This window comes from Cornus florida, unplaced genomic scaffold (genome assembly GCF_030987335.1).
Source record: "Cornus florida cultivar Cherokee Brave unplaced genomic scaffold, ASM3098733v1 CherokeeBrave_3.0.0_Hap2_Chr07, whole genome shotgun sequence".
Taxonomy (NCBI): domain Eukaryota; kingdom Viridiplantae; phylum Streptophyta; class Magnoliopsida; order Cornales; family Cornaceae; genus Cornus; species Cornus florida.
The window spans coordinates 30,139,531-30,151,665 of record NW_026775577.1 but is presented as its reverse complement, the minus strand read 5'-3'; positions in this window follow the sequence as shown (position 1 = coordinate 30,151,665).

Genomic DNA, 12,135 nt, shown 5'->3' with positions numbered 1-12,135 from the left:
ATATAGAGAGAGAGCGAGACAATTGCCCACTGTTGTCGGGTCCCAGATAGAGAGATGGATCTATTTGTGTTCGATTTCAGACACGAAGCTCAGTGTTGAAGCGCGCGAGAAATTCTAGAGTCTGGTCTACTTGGACAGACATTATCGTACACACGAGTGAATTAACCTTAACTAGGACTTTGTATACAAGGTAATTATTAAATGGATAAGGGGTATTTTTCGAATTCCATGTATAAATATTGGCACTTGGTGCCTTGGTGGATTTAAAACGCCTAAAAGTACCATTTCTTGGACATGTGTCTGTCAAATATGATTTCCATTTTAGATCATCAGGTAGAGAGAAATTAAGTTTTTTTATTTTTATTTTTTGGAGTTTAAACAGAGTAAAAGTTTGGATTGACTTATTAAAATATCTTAAATTAATTACTAAGGGTCAAAGTGTCAACTTTATGTCAGCTTAATTCAATTTTTTTCTTACGTGTTTGATACTGATTGACCGAAATAATTGATGGAGTAAAATCTTTCTTATTTTTGTTCACTTTCTTTTGTTTGTAACATATTTTCTGATTTTTTTCCAATTTATTTTAGGTGTTTGGTTGATATTTACACAATTTTTAGAAAAATAAGAATAAATTACAAGACCAGAAAATGACTTGCTAATTTTTTTATAAGTCATGTGTTTCACACAATAATATGTATATAGATATATATACACACCAATACGCCCATACACACATATAAACAAATTTATATATTTTTATATGCATAATTGTTTGAGTGTCTATTGCTTAACCTTAGAATAAAAAATAAAATAATAATAATAAAAAAATCTCACTCTTATTGCTTAACCTTAGAATAAAAAATAAAATAATAATAATAAAAAAATCTCACTCTTACAAAAATTGATTATGAGACCACATGTACCTAACGGGACCTGATAATAATGTTCCTCCAACAGTAACGTGAGTAATGGGTTTGGGTCAATGTTCAATAATCAATGTACGGTGGGCCGTCGATTTTGATGACGGACCACGTAAACGAACCACAAGGGACAATTGTTCTGCATTTGGCACGAGCTTTTGTCTTTTAAATCAATCATTTTCTTCCTTCTTTTTCATTTTTCTTTTTTGTCTTTTCATTTTTGGTGCGGAGTTGTTCCTCTGTTATTTATCACCGAGCACATGTAATTCTTCCACTCCAAATGCGCTAAAAAAAATTCCGAAAATGGCACTAAGAAAATTCAAGCTCTACACCACACTCGAATGCACTAAAAAAATTCCCTAAAAATGGCACTAAGTTACTCACACCAATGACGGACTCAAAAAATTTTGAGGGGATGGTCTTTTAATTTGTGGGGGACTTATATAGTATGTCTATTTTTTTAATTTCAATGGGTTTTCTTTACAAATTTTTTTAAAATTAAAGTATAAATTGCAAAAAAATTATTTCAGTGGGGCGAATTAAAATTTTAGTAGGGGTATTTGCATAAATTCTCAAAAAAATTAAAGTATAAAATGCAAAAAAATAATAATAATAATTCAGTAGAGGCGAATTGTAATTTTAGTGGGGACATTTTCATAAATTTTTTTAAAAATTAAAGTATAAAATAAAAATATAAAAAATTTAGTGAGGGTATGCCCCTAGGTCCTATGTTGGATCCGTGCTATAGAAAAATTACTATTTTTTTCTTTTTTTTATTTCATGAATTAACCAAATATGATGACAGATTAACGCTATCTCAATGTGGTTTTAAATTCCAAAAATTACAAAAAATTAGTATGATTGTGGAAATAAGATAAGTTTGTTCAAGGAATTTTGGTAATCTTAACGATGTTGTAACCTAATATTCTTAATCTGAACAATGTTTTAACCTAGGTATGCATTTATAAATTGTCAATAAATTTCACGTTATTAACTAAATTTTGACTTTCTAACTGTCAAAGAATTAATCCATAGTGTTCAAATGACTTCTCTCCTTGCATTGAAGGCCTTTAAACAAATAAAAAAATAAAAAAAAAATATTATTTAAAAAAAAAATTATTAAAGGCTTAAAAAAGGTCAACAACGTGATAAATTATTACAGTTCCTGAACTAATTTTGCTTGCGAAATCATTACTCTTGTAGTATGTAATAATTTCTCCAACAACAACGTTAATTTGAATATTGGAAAAATAATTTTTTACTAAATAATAGGAAAAGATGTATTTGGTTTGAGACATTCTTTTATATGAAAGTAAATCGGATAGAATTTTTCTTATTTTTGTTTACTTTCCGTTTGTTTTAAAGGTAAAATAATGTCTGTTTTTTTAATATATATATATATATTTAGGTGTTTGGTTGATGTTTTACCCAAATTTTAAAAAATAGGAATAAATTACAAGACCAGAAATGACTTTACTCATTTTTTTAAAAGTCATATGTCCAAACAATAATATGTGACACTATAGATATATATATAAACACCAATGCACACGTACATGTATCCAAATTTATACATATACATATTTTATATACATCACTGTTTATGTGTCGAACTCTTCTTCTTACAAATCGATTACGATGTACCTAACGTGACCTGATTATAATGTGCCGCGCTCCAACAGTAACGTGAGTTTAGGTCAATGTTCAATATAGGGAAATATGTGTGTGTGTGTGTGTGTGTGTGTGTGTGTGTTGAATATAGAGCTGGGCCGTCCATTTTGATGACAGACGTCCATGCAACCAAGTGTCAATTGTTCTATACGTGCGTAGTATTTGGTAAGAGCTATGTGTGTGTGTCTGTATATATATATATATATGTTAACCAAAATATATATATATATATTTGCCTTCTAACCAAAAAAAAAAAAAATAAAATTATATTTGTCTTTTAAATCAATCACTCTCTTCTTTTTTTAAAAAAAAAAAATACAATTTATAATTAATATTATATATTTTTTCTTGAATTAACCAAATACAAGGAGAGATTAACACCTTTTTAAAAAAATATATGTTTACTCAGTTCACTTGCCAGCCCTCTCTTTTAGTACAATTCTTGCTGTGCCCTAGCTTTCGTGTGATTCTTGTTTCAGATGAGCTACTTTGTCCTCTTCAATTTTTTTTTGTTAATGTTAAACATTTGCTTAATCATATCAAATTTATCATTGTTTTTTATTGTTCCCTAGCTTTCTAGCTTCTTGTTGATTTCGTTCTTTCATATTATTTCTTATAAGGTATTGCTCGATCATTTCAATTTTTTATTGATTGTTCATTGGCTTTTGTGAGTTTGTGCATTTTTATGTTTATTTGCTTCTCTTTAACGAGTACTCATTGCTATATATATATATATATATATAGCACGAATTTATGTTATGTTTGTATGCTGTTTCAATCTTTGATTTATTATTATTATTTTTTTTTTTAAGATCCTTTTTTGCTATGTATTTCAGTAGATTATCTAAATTCTATATTTTGATCTGCCTCACTTTATTCATCTTTGAATTTGATTAATAAGGTTTTGTAAGACAATGAACAACTATGTGAAAGATCAGAAATCTGTAAATAATGTGGGTTTAGTTCCCTGGTAAGGGATTGTCTATACCCTCAATTGATAAATATTAAAGCTTCAATTGCTATCGAAATATACCTTATAAGTTGATATTCAAGTTCATGTTTTCGTAGTTAGTATCAGAATTTGGATGAATCAAAATATTCTTGACTGGATATTTTTGGACAAAAGAAAATTGATCTCCTCAACAGAAAGCTTTAGGCACATCAAGCATAAATGACTTTAAAAATATAGTACTTTCAGGTAAATCTGTAAGCATTGCGAATTGCAAACAACACAATGCATAGTAGCTATTCTTTTAAAATGATCTCCTCAACAGAAAGCTTTAGGCACATCAAGCATAAATGACTTTAAAAATATAGTACTTTCAGGTAAATCTGTAAGCATTGCGAATTGCAAACAACACAATGCATAGTAGCTATTCTTTTAAAATTATTACGGAGACAATAGAAAAGAGTAGAGACAGATAATTCATACCACCGACCTCACTCATGTGGGGATTAAGGCAAGGATGATATGATGATGACGACTATAAGTCAAAGAAATGCAGAAAATAGAGTGATGCTTGCGATTCTGCATTGTTCTGGATCTAGGTGTTGGTGTTGATTCTCAAATGTACGTAGGGATTCTGCCAAAATTGATCGTCCTTGTGTTGTGTCAAATTCTACCTTTTATAATTGATCCATGTCAAAATGCATTTGTCAAGGTCAAACACATTGGGCATAGTGTTCATTTAACTCAAGAGCGGTTTCAGGGATACCACAGACACCTTTTTCCTCCCAGATGTGCCATCAAAGTAGACCTAATGAATGCATTTGACGTAGTTGGGTGGGACTTCATACTCGACTCTAACACTCTTTGGGTTTCCAGATACTTTTGTTGAATGGATTAGGGCCTGCTTCACTTCCCCATCCTTCACCATTTCTGTAAATGGTGAGTTTCAAGGTCACTTTTGTGGGGTTGGGGGGCTGAGCAAGGCGATGACCCCATCTCACCCCTCCTCTATGTCATTGCTATGCAAGTGTTTACTTCCGTTACAAACAAGCGCATCACAGACAAAAACCTCCACTGCAGCAGTTGTTAAGACAACAAATAATGGTGGTAAGAATTTTAATATTTCTACACATATTGTTATTAGTGCATGGATAATTGATTCTGGTGCCACAGATCATATAACATTTGATTTTAGACAGGTCTCACCTCTTAATTCATTCTCACACAAATTTATTTCTACTGCCAATGGGACTTCGACCCCAATTATTGGGAAAGGATCTTTGACACTCACTGATAATCTGCATTTAGATTCTGTATTAGTTGTTCCATTTTTAGATTCTAATCTTTTTGTCATTTTCCCAAATAACCACAGCTTTATCTTATGTAGTCATTTTTTTGCCTGACTTTTGTGTGTTTAAGGATATCCAAACAAAGCAGACGATTGGTTGCGGTATTAGGCGAGGGAAACTGTATTACTTGGACTTGATGTCCAAAAGTTCCGACAAGCATTGACAGTGGATGGTTCTTAGGGGGAGAAAAAACAATCTGAAATCTAGCTGTGGCATCAACTTTTGGGGCATGCTTCCTTTGGTTATCTGAAAAAATTATCTCCTACTTAGTTTGCAAAATTTGATGTTTCTAGTTTCCATTGTGATGTTTGTGAACTAACAAAGAGCAACCGTGTTTCGTATCCATTATGTTTGCATAAAAGTCCACTTCCTTTTGTGATTATACATTCTGATGTTTGGGGTTCGTCCAAAGTCACTACTTTAGGTGGATCCCGTTGGGTTGTTACTTTTATTGATGACTGTACCAAGATGACCTGGTTGTGCTTGATGAAGTCCAAAGGTGAAGTGAACTTATTATTTCAAAAGTTTCATAAAATGATTAAAACTCAATTCAATGCACATGTTCAGGTTCTTCATAATGACAATGGTGGAGAATATCAGAGTTTTGACCTTCAACAGTTTTTGGAAACACATGAAACTATTCATCAAATCACTTGTTCCAATGCACCCCAGCAGAACAGGGTTGCAGAGCGAAAAAATCGACACTTGTTGGAGGTTGTTCGTGCTTCATTGATAAAAGCGCATATGCCATTATCGTATTGGGGAGAAGCATTTACCTCTGCAGCATATCTAATCAATCGAGTACCTTCCAGCTCTATTGCCTTCCGAACACCATTGCAAGCTCTCACTTACGCAGTTATTATCCCAACCGTCCCAAATCTACCTCCTCATGTCTTTGGTTGTATAGCATTTATACACCTCCATAAACATCAACGCAACAAGCTAACTCATGTTTTTTTCAGATATGCTACTCATCAAAAGGGGTATCGCTGTTATCACCCTCCAACTCGACGAATGTTTATCACAATGGATGTTGTCTTCCATGAAGACTCGATGCATTTTACCTCTGCTTCTGAACTTCAGGGGGAGTACCAGAACGAAATTCAGACTCTCGATTATGATTATCACACTTTTGAGGACGGTGATTCTAGTGTTGATGACTCATAAGTTGGACCAACCAATCAGGAATCGGGCGAATTGGATCAAAGTGGTGATTGTAGACACTAAAACTTTAATGGACTTTGGTGTTGACAAATTGATCCATTAAATATGGGTTTAGTGTTTAATTAAATTGTTTAATTGGCCCAAACTTGGTCCACTTAAATTATTTAATTATCCCAGCCCAGATGATTAAATGAAAAGATAATTATTCCTAATAAAATATATTTGGAATAATTATTTTTAAGGATAATTATCACAAGCTAACCGGCCCGACCCAGTTATAATTTTATTCTTATCAGGAAATGACACGTGTCATCATCCTATTAATCCAAGAAGCCTATAAACAGAGGCTTGGAGGAAGAAGGAAAGTATACAAATTCAGAATTTAGAAATCTAGAATTCCAGAGAGAAATACAGAAACTTTCATTCCCAACATCCAAACCCAAAAACGAAGAACACCAAGCACATCAAATCGTGCCGTTCTTCATCAAATTCCACGGTGATCAACAATAAGCACAGCCAAAGACGTGCCGTTCTTTATCAAATTCAACGATGATTCAAGATCAAGCTTGTGCAGCCCTTGGATCCAACCAACCAAAAAAAGGAGATCGAATCAGATGACAAATTCTTTCTTTTGTAAAGAATATTACAGAGGAGTGTACCCATTTATCCAAATTAATCAAATATTATATTATTTGCTCCTTTGTTTCTATTGCAGACTTACAAAATTTGTGTGTACAAATTTGTGGCATGTCCGGTTGGACCAACTCTGCCTCTTATCTCTTTCTCCTACCATCAAGTTTCTTTTCTATCAGATTCTATGGCTCCCTTTAAGACTCCGACAAACAAAAAAGCCCAAAAGAACATCGCTACTGCAAAGGTCGACACCAAAGCCACCATGAAAAGTGGCACGAAGGCCAAATCAAGTGATGGAAGTACCTTGGCGGGCCCTATGACACGTAGCAAGTCCCAAGCAATGGCGTCATCCAAACATCAGTAAGACTTGGTGAAAACCAATCCTGCAAAGCCGGGGAACGTGAAAACTCAACATGTCAAGAACCCTGACGTTCTTCCAGAGAAGATTCCGCCACCAGATTCACCTCATTCCATCCATAATGCTCGTTCTAGTGTCGGTTCACCCCCAGAGTCACCACGTCAGACTTTGGAGCATTCAATCACTTCAAGAAACATTGACTCTCAAAGCCTATCATACTCAGATGTGGTCGCTGCTATGATGACTGGAGCTGCCACGGTGGAGGAACGACTAGTAACTATGTCTCGTGCCATTGAGAACCTCACAAAGACTGTTGAAGAGAAGGATTTACAAATAGCTACGCTGGTGAACGAATTGGAAGTTCAGACCTTCGATGAATCACCAGTACAATCTAGGCATCCTATATTTTCCACAGCACCGCCAACTGGGAATCGTGCAACTTTCGCACCACCATCGTCTGGGAATCCTACATCTTTTACAGTAATGCCGACGAAGAATCCTAATTCTACCGCATAAGGTACTCGCATGGAGGACTCCAAATAGACGCCGGTGACAAAACAGGCGGCTAGTCAAAACCAAACGCCGGTGACAAAATAGGCAGCTAGTCAAACCAATCATGTTTCTTCAGTCTCTTCATTATCTGTCGCACAATTGCAAGATATGATAACGAATACAATCCAAGCCCAATATGGAGGCGTCTCACAGAGCATTCTCATGTACTCAAAGCCCTATACAAGGAGAATCGACAGTATAAGGATGCATGTAGGATACCAACCTCCAAAGATTTAGCAATTTGACGAAAAAGGTAACCCCAAGCAACACATTGCCCATTTTGTCAAGACTTGCAACAATGCCGAAACAGAAGGGGACTTACTAGTTAAACAGTTTGTCCGCTCCCTTAAAGGAAACGCCTTCGAGTGGTACACCGACCTAAAGTCAGAGTCAATTGATAGTTGGGACCAAATGGAACGAGAATTCTTGAACAAGTTCTATAGCACTCGTCGTATTGTTAGTATGATAGAGTTGACTAACACGAAGCAATGGAAGGATGAACCTATAATCGACTACATTAATTGGTGGAGAACACTCAGTCTTGACTGCAAAGACCGATTGTTAGAAATCTCTGTTGTGGAGATGTGTATGTAGGGAATGCATTAGGGTCTTCTTTACATTCTGCAAGGTATAAAACCTCGCACATTTGAAGAATTGGCTACGCGTGCCCATGACATGGAGATCAGTATGAAATCTCATGACGGCAAAGGTCCCATGGCCATAGAACCACATAAGGATAAGAAAGACTTGAAGAAGGGCGATAAGCCGTCAAAGACCGCTGTTAAAGATTCCATGGCTATCTCAACCACCCCAATCAAGATATCTGTTAAAGATGACAAGAAGGATGATAAAAAGCCTCGCCAGTTTCAAGAGAGGGAAAGATAGCGTCATACGCTAAAGGAGTTAGAGAAGAAGGAATACCCCTTCCTCGATTCCGATGTCCCTGGCATCTTGGAATGTTTACTCGAAAGTAAAGTTATAGAACTCCCTGAATGCAAACGCCCTCAAGAGACGGGACGTGTCAATAATCTAAAATACTACAAATATCATTGTATTGTTAGTCATCCAATTGAGAAGTGTTTTATCTTCAAGGAGGTGGTGATGAATCTGGCAAAACAAGGAAAAATCTTATTGGACACGGACGAAGTTGTAACTTCAAATCATACTACTGCTACTGTGACAACCTCTGTCGTGTGGAGTGCTCGTTCTCAACCTTCAACTTCTGAGGTATATTGCACAACCATCCAGTTTGGCTTATTGGAACCAATACCCATCTCTCTTGGCAAAGGGAGTGCACTTGACGTTTCAACCTTTGGAAGGATCTTTCCTCAGGATGACGAAGAAGGATGGACTCTGGTGACAAAAAAGAAACCACGGAAGCAACAAGCTGACATTTTTCAGACTAGTTATTCTAACAGGGGGCAAAGGAAGAAGAAACCTCAATATCGCCATAAACAGTCTGGCCATAACAGAAAATGGGTCAAGAAGACACAGTCAACCAAACATGCCTCTGTAAGCCAAAGGATCCAAAAGCCCATTACTTTGCAAGAGTTCTTTCCAGAAGGATATCTAGATGACGAAGTTGTGATAGCTTACATGGTTTCAACTAAAACGAGCCCAGATAGTGAGGATAACAAGGATCAAGATGAAGCCCGGACTGTGGAGAATCATGCAAAGGATGCTGCCATCATTGAAAAGTCCGATGATGATGAAGTAGTCAAAGGTATACTGGATTCATGTTATGCACCAATTATTTACACTAACGAAGATCTTTAGTTGGGTTCGAAGCCGCATAATTGTTCTCTTTTCGTTTCCGGTTACATAAAAGAACAAAAAGTTACTCGAATTCTTATTGATGGTGGATCAGCGGTGAATCTCATGCCAAAATTTACGATTAAAAATCTCGGCATCACAGTCGACGAGTTATCTCGTAGCCGTCTTATTATTCAAGGTTTTAACCAAGGAGGACAGAGAGCTATTGGCATGATTCGGGTAAAAATAATTATTGGCGAGCTCCAAGCTGAAACCTTATTCCATGTTATTGATGCAAAAATGTCCTATAATTTGTTATTGGGAAGGCCTTGGATGCATAGTAATGGTGTCATTCCATCGACTCTTCATCAGTACTTCAAATTCTACAAGAATAGCGTACAAACGGTTGTGGCGGACCATAAACCATTTACAAAAGCAGAATCTCATTTTGCCGATGCCAAGTTCTATATCGATCCTGATACACCTTTGGAAGTGCCTATCCCAAGCCATCCGTCTATATAAGAGATTCAATCTACAAAAACAAAAGAAGCGTTAAGTGATCCATTAAATGTTTCAGTGACAAACATTGTAAAGGTAGCTAAAACGCGAGGGGTCTCGATAAAAGCACATCAGACGAAGCCTATTTTAAAGTATGTTCCAAAATCTCAACGACAAGAAAGGCAGTCACCTGTCATCGAGATAATTGAAACCAAGGAATTTAAATTGAAGATGTCACAAATCAAGGAAAAAGAAGATATACAAAAGCTGCAAGGAGAGTTAACTCTTCCTCTTACCAAGATTCAAAAGTCTTCGCCTTCCAAGTCTCTGTTAAATCGTGCGGCCTTCTCAATCTCTGGTCGATCATGGATCACTTTCAAAACAAAGGACTGATAAAGGATTTGATCAGCATACCAACTCATGGCTGAGTCGGGGTATGATTTTTCAAATCCTACAAACCTTGGAAAACTGAATTCTAAGGTCACCGATGAGAAAGTGCATAGACTCAATGAGACACAGAAGAAGTTGAAAGAACAGGGCATAAGATCATTCCACCCAAGTCCGGTCTCGGTTTCGTAGCTTCTGAGCCACTTCGAATTCAAATCACAAAAAAGGATAAGAAGTCAAACACTTTAAACATTGAGTTTAAAGAAAATGACGATGAACAAGACCAACAGACTATGCATCAAAAATCAGTCTTTGATCGTATAGGAGCTCCATGTGATCGAATATCTATATTCAACTGGTTGTCAAGCCAAAAGTCAAATGTTTCAAATTCTCATGTCAACAGTTTGCCTCGTACCTCTGTTTTTAACAGAATGAGCTTTCATAACCAAAGAAAAAAATCTCCACAACCTCAATCTCGAAAGACAGTATTTTCTTGGATTGGTACTATTAAAGATACACCGCTAAGAAGTAACAATAGTGGAAAGTCAGTTAACATCGACGTAGTGAACAATAGTGAAGTTCAGAGCCTAATGTCTTCACGAATAAAATGTAAGACAAAGATAGATGTCACCAATGATGTTACACTAAAAGCTTGAAGGCGAATCATTATATTCACTAATCAATCAGAAAAAGTGTAGAGAACGGAAAGCATTAGCGAATCATCTTGTGTTACTTCGTACCACATCACTGTTGAAGAAGAACTTGACTCTGAACAACCAGATGACATCAAGAAAGCTCCACCAACACTAGAAGACGGGGGGCAGGCTACTGTTGATCAACTCAAGGAAATCAACTTAGGGACTGATGATCAACCCAAACCAATTTTCGTTAGTGCATTCCTAGGCCCCTCAGAAGAAAATGATTATTTTCAATTGTTGTCTGAGTACAAGGATGTCTTTGCTTAAACATACAAAGAGATGCCCGGTCTTGATCCTAAAATTGCAGTGCACAATCTCGCCGTCAAATATGGGACACATCCGATTAAGCAGTCTCGACGTTTATTCCGTCCAGAGCTAGTTCTGAGTATAGAGGAAAAACTCAACAAATTGATTAAAGTAAGGTTCATTCGTGAGGTCAAATATCCAACATGGATTTCGAGCATTGTTCCACTGAAGAAGAAAAATGGACAGATTCGAATTTATGTGGACTTTCGTGATTTGAATGAGACATGCCCAAAAGATGATTTTCCTCTTCCTATCCCCGAGCTCACTATAGATGCAACCACGGGGCATAAAGCTCTCTCGTTTATGGATTGTTACTCCGCGTACAATCAGATAAGAATGACTCCGAAAGATGAGGAGTTAACTGTTTTTTGCACTCCTAAAGGTATATATTGCTACAAAGTTATGCCCTTCGGACTCAAAAAATGCTGGAGCAACATACCAGCGCGCCATACAAAGGATCTTCGACGACATACTCCACAAGATTGTTAAATGTTATGTTGATGACTTGGTGGTAAAGACGAAAGAGCGAAGAAATTATTTACAGGATCTACGTACAGTTTTTAATCGCCTCCGAAAATATCAACTCAAGATGAATCCCCTTAAATGTGCATTTGGTGTGACTTCAGGGAAATTCCTGGGATACGTCGTACGTTATCGTGGTATTGAGATTGATCCTAATAAAGTTGAGGCCATTCAAAAGATGCCACCACCAAAGAATTTACGTGAGCTTCGAAGTTTACAAGGTCAACTTGCGTTCATTCGTCGGTTCATCTCAAATTTAGCTGGTCGTTGTCAGCTTTTTAACCGATTCCTGAAGAAAGATGTTCCATTTAATTAGGACCAATCATGCCAAAATACTTTTGATAGTATCAAAAAATACCTTCTCAATTCTCTAGT